Source organism: Alligator mississippiensis, chromosome 3 (genome assembly GCF_030867095.1).
Source record: "Alligator mississippiensis isolate rAllMis1 chromosome 3, rAllMis1, whole genome shotgun sequence".
Taxonomy (NCBI): Eukaryota; Metazoa; Chordata; order Crocodylia; family Alligatoridae; genus Alligator; species Alligator mississippiensis.
Window position 1 is genome coordinate 148607862 of NC_081826.1, and position 12124 is coordinate 148619985.

General features: G+C 38.2%; 1 protein-coding gene across 4 annotated transcripts in view; it reads right to left on the minus strand.

Moving 5' to 3' along the window:
- ZCCHC7 (zinc finger CCHC-type containing 7) overlaps positions 1–12124 on the minus strand; it is a 199580-nt gene that overhangs the window by 118299 nt on the left and 69157 nt on the right. The window lies entirely within an intron of this gene.

Consider the following 12124-nt stretch of genomic DNA (forward strand, 5'->3'; position numbering starts at 1 on the left):
AAGATAAATAGCATCATTAATCTGCAACATTTCTTTTCTATTATCTTTCGAAATGAGGAGTTATTTTGTTCCGATCTTGAGGTAATTAGCCTTCATTCACTAGCCAGAAAATGTCTGTGTTCTGAAAATTAAAAATGTGTCATTAAGTGGAATTTACCATAATGTCATTTATCTTTATATACTTCATCAGTGACAGCAATGGGCCTGGGAATCCATCAGCTTTTACCAAGGAAGCATTAAAACAAATTGAAAAACAGAATAATCCCAGGCACTCTTTAACACAGTAAAAGCCATTTGGGTAATTAAATAGTGGTATTTAAAGTTTTAATTTAGATTTTCCCCTCTGTTCATCAGCAGTCAAATGAGATGTTCATATTCATAACTGTTTGTAATAAAGGGTTTCATAAAGCAAGCAGAATATCAATGCTATTAAAATTAAAGAGAACACAGAGAAAGCTTTCAGCTGCAAACAGGGAAAGTTCACTTTTACTATTTTCTACCATTATATCAGAAGTAAAACCTTGCTACAACTGACTCAATTTAAATACTAAGAACATAAAGGCTTCAGTGGTGTTTGCCTCTACCAGATAAAAGTAATTTTATTTAAGACCCCACTATCTGAATGCTCTATGAGAAAAATAAGTTTAATAATTGAGATGCTTGTCTTATTGTTCCATTTTTAATTATTTGTATATAATCTTGGACATCTTTTACCACATTTATTTAGACCCTAATGAGTTACTTTTGTTCCTACAGTTACAATGATGCAATAAATTGCTCTCAGGATAACCATTATGTAATATACATAAAACCACTGATGACAATTATTTGAAAAACTGAAATACCAATATAATTTAATTAGCAAACTGCATTTATTCTAACTGAATGTGTGAGGAATTTAGGAAACAATCCTAGATGTACTTTCTAAAATATGTTATAAATAAGAAAATTTGCTTATAAGAACATAAGAATTTTACCTAAGAACTTTCAAATTCACATTAGACTAAGTTGACATAATTTATTAATAATTGTACTAAAATCCACTATAAATATCAGCAAGTGACCAATCATATATTCCTAAATACAAAAAATTATTTTTAACTTGTGAGAAAAATATCACTTGCAGTACGCTCATACCCAGATAACATTGGCAAAACATTATGAGGGCTATCATCCTTTATTTTAACAAAAGCCAAATTCAAACTAGTTAAGGCCCCTCCTTTTTTTTTTTACTTATAACTTAAGCAACAGTAAAATTGAGGTTTAGAAACATCCTAGTTACACTAAATGCAATTAAAAGTTTACTGCTGGTTTTTGCTTAATAGAACTGGAGAGAGCCGATTAAATGGTTTCTCATAAAATAGTGTACACTGAAAGAATGATCTGATTGGCTGAAGAAGAAACTTCCAATATATGCATATGTTTCACCCCAACAGTATTAGCTAGGACTCAGTGTTATTCAGATGAACAAAGGATGGTCTCTTTTTTAGTTCAATTTCACTATAATGTCACTAATAATAGATTATTTCATAACAGATTTTTTTTTCTCTCTCTTTCATCTGCAGTGGTATAAAAATCTTAACTTGTTCACTGAATCCAAAGAATAACAGGCAGTCAATTTCAACAAACATTCAGAGCATTCCTTTTCAAAGAAAACCAAAATGCAAATGCTTACTTTATTTACAAGCTTATGGTGATTTTTTTAAAGAGATGTGCATCTCTGAAGAACTACCTCAGAGGTTCCATTTCTCAGCCCTGGAGCATTTTAGAGATAATAAACTAGAGAAGTCACACACAGTATGCATTAGGCAGAGAAGGACACACTTTCACTTCATGCTAAATTTGCTCATGCCTGAAACTCAAATACCTCTGTGTTTCTTCCACAATGGACCAAATTAACTAAGCTCATTGCATTGTGAATTAAATTATAAAACAACACGAGCATAACAATTTTGTATTAACATTCCCGGGGTACATTTGGAAAATACCCAAACTATATTTTGAAAATATTATAACCCTGTATCATGTTTTGACAGCAGTCTGGTTTAAGATATTGTGGCACACGAGCAAACCATCTGTATAAAAATGCTAGTAGTTCAAAATAAAAATGCTTATGTATGACAATAGTTTTTAAGTCACCCCATTTTTTATTTAATTGGATAAAAAAAGGTGTCGTTATAAATGATGCATCAAAAATATCTTCTGCAAAACTCCACGACAGAGATGTTTCTAGGATCTTTTTCTGGCAATCTTTGTCAGCCCTACTGCCGCAGATAAACATACTTTGATCGATTTTAAGGTCAGTTGTGGCCACATCACTTATTTTGTTTATAAACTCTGTAACTACATACTAAATTTCATCACTCCACAGATTGTTCCTTTTGTCCATAATGTTCTTTTTTTTTTTTATTGTGGCTGAACTAAACCAAGCACAACTCCGATTTCTGTAAGTAACTGAATGTTGTGCATTATGTTACAAGTCCTATGGCCATCCAGTGAGTAAACGCAACCATTACCATCAGGTGAAGTTCAAGTTGAACATTAAAGCTTATGGAGTACAGACAAATTATATATTAACATTGTAAATCCATGTAGATACTTTAATTCCATCATATTTGGATGAGATTTCTGCAACAATCATTTTATAAATTATGGACTAGAGTGTTTTTAACAAAGACTAAATTAGATGTAAAAATTTCTCTGTGTTAAGCAACTTTGGGTGGGGGTCATGCCTTTAGAGACATTTGTGTAGTGCCATGAACAAAAGGGTAACAATCCTTATATGGGCCTCTGGGATCTATTGAAATATAAAAAAAGATATAATGTTAAACTAATTGCATTCACGTAAATGACAAGAAAACCCCTCTGATGAATTCTCACAATACTTTGTCCTAGAAGAGCAATTCTGGAAAGAGGCAGTATCAAGGATTTACCCACAACAAGTCTATTCTGTAATGTTACAAAGCCATAGTAAATATAGACTATTTCATGATATACCGGGACAAAATATAGTAAGTATAGACAGAATTTCAGAATGCTGTCTGGAAGACTCAACTCAGAACAGTTTACGTGAGACATTCATTACATTTGAAGGGCTATATTGAATTTGAAATCACCCTTCCTCCTCTCCACACACACACACTTTTCTGGCTGTATAGGAAATGCAGGTGCATTTTCCAACCTCCCTAAAAAATCTCATACATAAAGGTTGTTTGGACTCAGTACTGCTTTTTTTTTTTTCTTTGAAAGAAAAACACAATATTACAGTTGAAATATATATTTCATACAAAGAAAAGAAGAATTTTTCATTAAGAGGTCATGACGTTTGTACATAAGAAAATGCCCAAACTGAGATTGCACATTGATTCTTTGGCCTGAAGAGACCCACCATCATCACCGCCACCTTTGCTCCAGGTCCATCACCAGTATCTCCTTGCATGCCCACTGCACCCCTCTTTCTTCAGGAATTCAGGACAGAAGTAATAAAGATTCATCTCTTCTGCATAACCTGAGCCTTATAAGAAAGGGGATCTTTGTAGCTACTCTCCAAAAAGTTTTGACCTCTCTGAGCATCTTATTGTGCTACAAGGTACCAAACACACAGCTAAGCATATACCTAAATTAAAGCACAAATAGTCTGTATAAAGTCAACATGAATACTAACAGGTTGAGAGGTACGAAAGGGCTTAAGCTCTTTGCTGTATTAAAGCCTAAATCTTCATTTTGCTGTTACTGAAGAATGATCGAGGAAAAAATTTCTGATTCTGATTGCTAAATGCAATGTGACAACACATAGAAGGCTGTGACTATAGAAAATTTCTACACTCTTAGACATGAAACAATCTTACATTTTGTTCCAAAAATTGTATTTTAATTTAAAATGTATTTGTTTTAAATATGCAATTTGATATATTGTTCAGTAATTTGAGACTAAAACATACAATAACTGTGCAGAGGCTTTTGAGGGTTTTTTTTTTTTTTAAACATATAAGGAAGTCAAGCTTGAACCTAATAAGGCCTTTACATTTTATTGTCTCTTTCTTTCATGTAATAAAATTAGACTCTTTTGTCACTTCTCATCCACAATTTAATAAAAAAAAAAATCAAGAACAAACTAAAAGGAAAGAGACTGCATTAATAGAATGTTCATGTTCTAGAATTAAAATCCAAAAAGTCTGTAACTTCAGAAGTCACATTTTTCAATATCAGCATTAACCTACCTATGTGATAAGCGTGCCACTGACATTTTTTCCTTTTCCTTGTTAAATATGTCCTTTACTTCTTCCTGTCCTACAACATAAGCCACACGGCATGCAGGATGTCCAGTACGACAGAGCTAAAATGGAATTTCTAAATCCTCTCTCTCTCAAATTTTTTGAAATATCAACTAAGCAAATGTAATATACCTATACATCAGGTTTTGCTGTTAAGCAGTCATTGATGTAAGACTGTCTCTGAACTTTAACTAACTGACAAAATGAGAAAAACTCCAGGTTTTATGGCTTATTTGGTTTTCTGTTGTTATCGGAGCTGAGTTACTTGCTGAAATTATATTCCTTCTCTATTAACTTATTATTAGCATACTTTTAAAATCATATCTGAGCACTTAAGGCCTGGGATAGGCTCTTTTCAAATATAACTGTACAAAGAAAAAATAAATAAGAACTCCTCAATTATCATCATTATGGAAACAGCATGCTCATTCAATGGAAAAAGATATACCTCATGTCAAAAAGCAACTCCTCTGCCTGACAGAAGTGGTACTGACAGGCTTTTGAAGGGATAAACGTCCATGTCTCATCAGCTGGTAGGATAGCTAAACTGAAGGAGGGTGCCGAAAAAGAACAAGCAGCAATGATACACATAGAGTAAGGGTTCTTTGGGCACAGAGACCCCTACTCTCCCAAATACAAGGGGAAAAAAAGTGGTAAATCTCACTTTTTTAAAATTTGAGACATAATTATAGTCACCTTTTGTTTTGAGTTGGGATAACAAGGGCTTTTGATTCAGACAAGCTCTAAAGGCTAAAACCTACCAAAGCTATTCTTTAAATAATACACATGCTACAATTCTGATCAACAAATTACAGCACACGACATGAGGCAGGCACCCCACCCTTAAGATGGCTGGCTACCTACTAACGTAGTATAAATAACTACACTTTCGGTAATGTGAACTCTGTTCTTGTAACATTTAACTATAACTTCCTGTGTCTTTGTGATATTCAAGGAAGTGAAACTCATGCATAGCATGTTCGTATTATTCCTCTTTATAGTAGACTTACAGACAATGTCAGGTCTGGAGAGATAAGGCCTGCTTCTAGGACATGAATTCTCATGAGGATTAGACAGCCACCATCTGGGGCTTCAGACTTTATCTGCAGCAGCTGCAGTCTAAATATCAATGCTGGATAAAAACAGGTTCTGATTCTAGTGTTTAACAAGTTGCTATAACTTTGTTTCAAATGCATTAGATTGTCTAAGAAAAAAAGGAATAAAAATTATAGTGGCCTTGTTTTTCAATGTGAAAATACCAGATCATGCTAACTACAATATTATAATTTTAAGAAGTCAAGGCATTGTTTACTTCCTGGAAAAATACTTGAAATTACTACAATTTAAAATAAACTGCTTTTTTATAGTGGTTTAATGAAGGTAGGTCAATCAATAACAAATGTATGTTTGCTGTATATACTCATGCTGGCATCCAGTGGACTTGGTTCTTTCCAAAGGATGTTTAAATACTTGTTATATAGAAAATGTATAGTGTGAATTGGCTACACATTTCTACATGGAAAGTATTTTTTAACCTGCTGGGGAAGAATTAAAGGTAGCCAACAGAGACATCTAAATATAATCACATCAGAATCCTATTAAAAATGTCCTCTGAACACCAAGAAGCACAAGAAGGAAATGATAAAAAAAATGGGACATTTTCACTAGTTTGATTTTCGGATCTTCAGACCTCAATTTGAAACACAGGGGTTTGTCCTCTTGTATCATTTGATGGTCACAAAGCAGAAATAATCCTTAGCCAAAGATTTTTGGCACTTTTTTACTGTCACCGCTTTGCTTGCTTGCTTACATTCTTCTGTATCCAAATCCTTCTTGTTAATCTATAAGTTAATTCTTACACCACTAACTATAAATCATTAAAAATTAAAATCTCCTAAAACTGAGAAATAAAAAATCCCCAAGAAACTTTTTTAAGTAAATACTGGATTGAAAAAGGTCTTAAATAAAACCAAGGAAACCCGCAATCTTTGGGGTGTTCCCCACATAGGTTGTTCAAAAATGATGTTGGAAACTGCAGAAACCAGACTGATAATTAGAGAGGCATTTTTTTTCCCAAGCGAGATCTTATTTGCACCAAAAAGTGGCAAAACTGGGCTAGATCTCTCTACCTTTGGATCATTTTAGCTTGGGTGAATGCCCACTCACAGAGCCAGCCTGGATAGCTTATATAACACCACCACTATCACCTACTCAAAGGTATATCCTGCAGGCCATTTAAGGAATAGATGTTGCCAAAACAACTCATGCCTTGATGCCCTGTAATGGACAGAAAAGCCTTATATTAGGTTAGCAAAAAATCAGAAGAGCCTTATGGTGCTCTGATCTGTGAAGGGGCCAGTTTAGAGATAGTCCTAGGACCAGAAACATGTAATCAGTTCCTCTCTGACTCTGTCACAGCTGAGAATCTGGGCTTCTGTGTCCATAGGCACTTCCCTGAAACTTGCAGAACCTATCTCAAAATCATTTAAGAATGAGTACCATTTGTACCAAATAACAAGAAACAAGGGAGCGATGGAACAAAAAAGTTACTAAGGGGAAATAATTACTGTAAGTAGGAGACATAACAAGTCATACTAGAAAAAGCTTAAGTGTCCCACCAGCAGTATTTGCATTAGACTGGCAAGAACATGCATATTTCTCAATCAGAAGCTAAATAATTTTCCAGCCAACAGACTGGAAGGCTCCTGACCCAATGCTAAGGAACAGGCCTAAATGGGGAAAGAATAGGTCAATATTCATGTGAAAACCCCAACAGTGTTCTCTACATATTTCAATGAGCCATTACAGATTCAATGTGTCAGCAGGAAGTTTTTCAAAACCAGGTGTTGAAATTCAGGCTTCTAAATTCATATTTAACCAGCTAAATCATGCAACTTATTCAGGAGTTTAATTTTAGATTTTCATTTTTTTGTAAATTCTGTCTAGCAGTTTTAGGACTAGTTTATATTTCTATGGGCTTTAAATCCATCTCTGCGGAATTCAGCAATGTACAAATATTCAGAGTATTTTGAACACTCTTTATATAAAGTATAGGAACACAAGTTGCCAACAAAAAAGGGCCTGGTATTATTCATGCTGCAGGGTTTTTGGTTGTAGCCATATTGGTCTAAGACAGACAGGGTTCTTTGAGCAGATGTGATATCTTTTATTAGACCAACTGAGTAGTTAATTCCTTGGAGATCTCAAAACAGCAGAGACTCCTTATGCTTGAGGAAGGGTGCTTGTGCCCAAAAGCTTGCAAAGAACTTTTTTCAACGACTTGGTTGGTCTAATAAAAGATATCACATCTACCCAAAGAATCTTGTGGTATTAGTCATGCAACTTATCAAATGCTTGTTTGGACGTGAAGACATGCAGTATCCTCTTCCTCTCATTGATGCTTTCTTGATGGTCAGCCATGCCACGGTAAAAGCTATATTCTAATAAGCTTCCATTCAACACAGAAATGTACAAACCTGTACAGATGAAATGTAATCTGGGGAGAGCACAAGTGGCTGGAAAACTTGCTTTCTGAGAGTCCTAAATCCTTGCGTGGCTGATAAGCACCTCTCAAAAAAATCAAAGAAATAAAAGCTGCTCCATATGTTTAATAAACTTCCACCTTGAGAATTTGTTCAGCCATTTGCAGATATAAATATCAGAAAAAACAGGTGCTGATTTGCTGTCTCATGGCAGAGAGAAAACTGAGGGACAGAAGCGAGAGGTGAAGAAAAGGCACTGAAATTCCCATAAAGGATTGATCCTGCTGTCAGAAAAACACAAAAGTAACAATCCTATTAATGCTATTTTTTGTAGTTTTACTGAACTCAACATGAAATCAATTTGAACATTAGCAGACAATTTAGAAGAGCTTCTGCAGAAAACTTGCTTACTAACAGGACTCAATGGGACCTAGACTGGTTGAATACTGGCAGAATAATTCCCTGAAAAAAATTACAAATGCAAAAACATCTCTTTCCACTTCCAGTTCATTCACTATATAGACCTAAGGGTTAATCACATTCCACCTATTGAGCACCTGGTAAAGTCTCTCAAAATCCATTAGTTCATTTAATTTTGTAACAGACTCTCTAGGCTGTAAAACTAAGTCTTAAAGAAAAAAGTGAGAAAGAGGAAGACTCAGTCACTTCTTGTAGGAACAGTTTTTCAGGTCCTTGAGCTGGGTGGAATAAGAACACACTTACATGCCTCAATAATGGACTACGACATGACCCAATGGCTCTAAGTGATCCCTGTGATGCTTTAATTTCACAAGCGGAAAAGTCACCCTTACACCATGACACAGATCAGCCGTATAAAAGGCGGCCTATGATAATGCTGATGCAACAAGTCCAAAGTGTTTAATTTAAATATGTAGAGAATCATAGAAAAGTATGGTTGGAAGTGACCTCAGGAAATTATCTAGTCCAACTCCCTGCTCAAAGCAGAACCATCTCCAACTAGATCTTTTGAGCCAGGGCTTTGTCGAGCCAGGCCTTAAAAACCTCTAAGGATGGAGATTCCACCACCTCTCTAGGTAACCTGTTCCAGTGTTTCACCAACCTCCTGGTGAGAAAGTTCTTCCTAATATCCAACTTAAACTTCCCTTGCTGCAACTTGAGACCATTGCTCCTTGTTGTGTCATCTGCCACTGCTGAGAACAGTCTAGCTCCATCCTCCCCAGACCTTGAACCACTTTCACTGCCTTCAGCTGGACTGTCTCTGCCTTGTCTGCATCCTTTCTGTAATGGGGGGCCAAAAACTGGATCCAATACTCCAGATGTGGCCTCACCAGTGCAGAAAAGAAAGGAATAAATTACTTCCCTTGATCTGCTAGCAACACCCCAGCTAATGCAGCCCAGTATGCTTTCAGTCTTCTTGGCAACAAGGGCACACTGTTGACTCATATCCAGAATGCCATACTATGGTTCTATTGAGCAAAAAGATATCCTTTCTACGGCAGTAACCAAGCTCCAGATTTGGCAGAGCAGGCTCTGGGGGGCACAGAACCCATCTAGCTACCTCGCAGGGTAGCTTGATATTGAAAGCAACTTCTTGTACCATAATAGTCTTGGGCATTTCTTTTCCTTCTTGGGACAGACCCCTCAGACCACATACGGGAAAGAGAGCCTGAAACTGTTCTTTGTACACAGACTGTAAGTACTCTGGCCATATCTACAAATGAACCTGAAAGGTGTTTTGCCAGCTCTGTCTTTCCTTAAAGCATGGCTCCCAAGTGCCCAGGGGCTTCTGGAACACCGACTAAAACTAAGTATCTAGCAATGCCCTGTATCTTAACCAGCAGCTCATCCTAACCAATCTTGCACTATCTATGCATCTAGCACAGAGGTGGCCAATTATTTTGGGTGGATGGCTCCTTAACAAGTTTTGGTGAGTTGAGGGTCACATGGGTAGCCTTACCCTTAGACAGTTGTTGCCCTGCCCCCTGGTCACCATCTTGGGAACCAGAAGTCCCACCCCTAATCCATGATTTTTGCCATCGGAAGTCCCTCCCCTTGCCCCCAGGAAATGCTCATTTTGGGAGGAGTAGGTTGTCATCCTAGAACCAGAAAAAAACCCATATACACTAGATGTCAAACACCTCTTATAACATGTTTCAATTTTATTACAAAAAATATTTTTGTCTTGATTTGTGTTTGCATAGTGTTTATAGAGTTGATTGCATAATAACTAAAAAATAAATTCTTAGTTTTGTATATTGTGGGGGTGAGGGGGCTGTATGTGTATGGTGGGGTATGTGCGTAAGGTGTGTATGGTGGGGTGTGGCTGTGTTTGTGGAAGGCATAGGGTATGTTGGGGGTTGCATATATGTGGGGCGGTTGTGGGGGCAGGTTGTGGGTGTGTGGGGTGTGTGGGCAGGCAGGGGTGCTCACAGTGCTGGTGCCCAGCAAGGTGCAGCTCTGGCCAGTGCTACGATTTGAGTGAGAGGCGCAGCCTCCACCAGGCACTCTGTATCACCGTTGCTCCCTGCACTCAACAGGCATGGGAGGGAAACATCTTGGCACTACAGCTGACTGACTTCCCGCCCCGCAGGTGAAGGTGCCTGGGGCTTCCCTCCCATGCTGCACAGCCCCAGCAAGGAAGGCAGTTAGTTCCAGTGCACAGGGTTTACCTCCTGTGCCTGACAAGTGCAGGGAGGGTCAGCAATACAGACTGCCCCATGGAGGATATGCCCCTCGCCATGATGTGCAGTGCAGGCCAAAGCTGTGCCTCTGTCTGCCAGGGCCATGCACTATGAGGGGAATGGGAGGGGGCGGGGGGAATCCCCACACCCCCCCCATGCTCCCTCCCCCACACCCACACACTGCCCACCTGAGCTGCATGCTGCCACCTCCCGACTGGGCACGGGTTCCATGATGCCACCAGCCCCAGGCTCCACACTCCCATACAGCTGCAACCCCACCCCTGCTGCCCAGAGCCAGCAGGAGACCAGGGAAGCGGAGCAGGTTGGGGGGGGGGGGGAGGGGAAAATGCAGGAGCAGCCCCACCCAGAAACTGAATGCTGGCCAGGCTGAGCCCTTCCACCCATGAGGATGGGAACAAGGCACAATAGGGTATGTTGGGGAATGTGTGTGCATGTGGGTGGAAGGGCAACCAGGGCAGGGCACAATTTGTTGGTAGGTGTTGCAGGTCAGATGAAAGTGCCTGATGGGCCAGATCCGGCCTGCATATTGCATTTTGCCCACCCCGATCTAGCACTTTACTAGAATGCCACTGTTGTCAGCTTGGCCTTCCAATCACCTGCATGCATATCCAATAGAAAATGGTCAGAGAAACAAACAAAGGAAACACTGGCTGGTGCCTGGAAAAAGCACTACTACAGAACTAAATCCAGTCCAGTGGTATTTTCAAAACTGCTACTTCATGATGACCAAACCCAAATGAACATCTAGACCCAGGTTCATGATGATAAACTCATGATCCAGGGTGAGGAAGCTCTTCATCATTGTTCACAACCAGCCCAACCTGGCTTAATTCACCTATTAACCAGACTCCAGAGAACATATGTGGAGGTAAAATAGCCATTCTGTGTACTTCTGAGGGAAAATGCAGGATAAGACCCTTCAAAAACATGCATCAGATTAAGGATTACCCCAAGACACTAAAGACTTGCCAGAGGAGTTGATGAAGATACCTGAGGTGGTAACAAACTTCATAGGACTTCCTATCTTGAGACGTTAACATCAATACAGATGACATTCATGATAGGTTAGCTCTAAGACTTATCAGAACTCTTAACTGAAACTTTTATTTTTCATAGGCCAACTCTTTATATACACACAGCCAGCCATACCCAGGAGTGATTATGTTTACAACAGGTAGGACATAAACATAAGAACAGTCTGCCTCCAAAAACCACATTTTAAAGAGGCCAAAGAGGAAAACAATAAGACCATACAGATTTCCCTTACTGTGCATGTCTGCATACTAACAGCCTCCTCCCACCCATCACCATGGGCCTAATTTATTTTCTCCTTTTTTTTGAAGGACATTGTATGTAAGCAAGGCAAAGGACCCCAGTTAATTACAGTAAAAAAAATATACCAAATTAAGATAAAATTCTACATATATCCTGTTTAAATTAATTTATATAATTCATCTGAACATTATGGTAGTGTTGCAGAGTATGATTATACATATTGATATATTAGGTTCATAAAACTGATAAGAATGGATATAACTTACAAACGGAAAGAAAACCTGACACTTGATTCTATCAGTCATTACAGATACGAAACTAAATAAACATATTTCTATAATTAATAGGGCCGTGCGAAGCTTTAGGTGCTGATTTGATTCAGAAAAAGAACTGGCCCAATTTGGTGGCT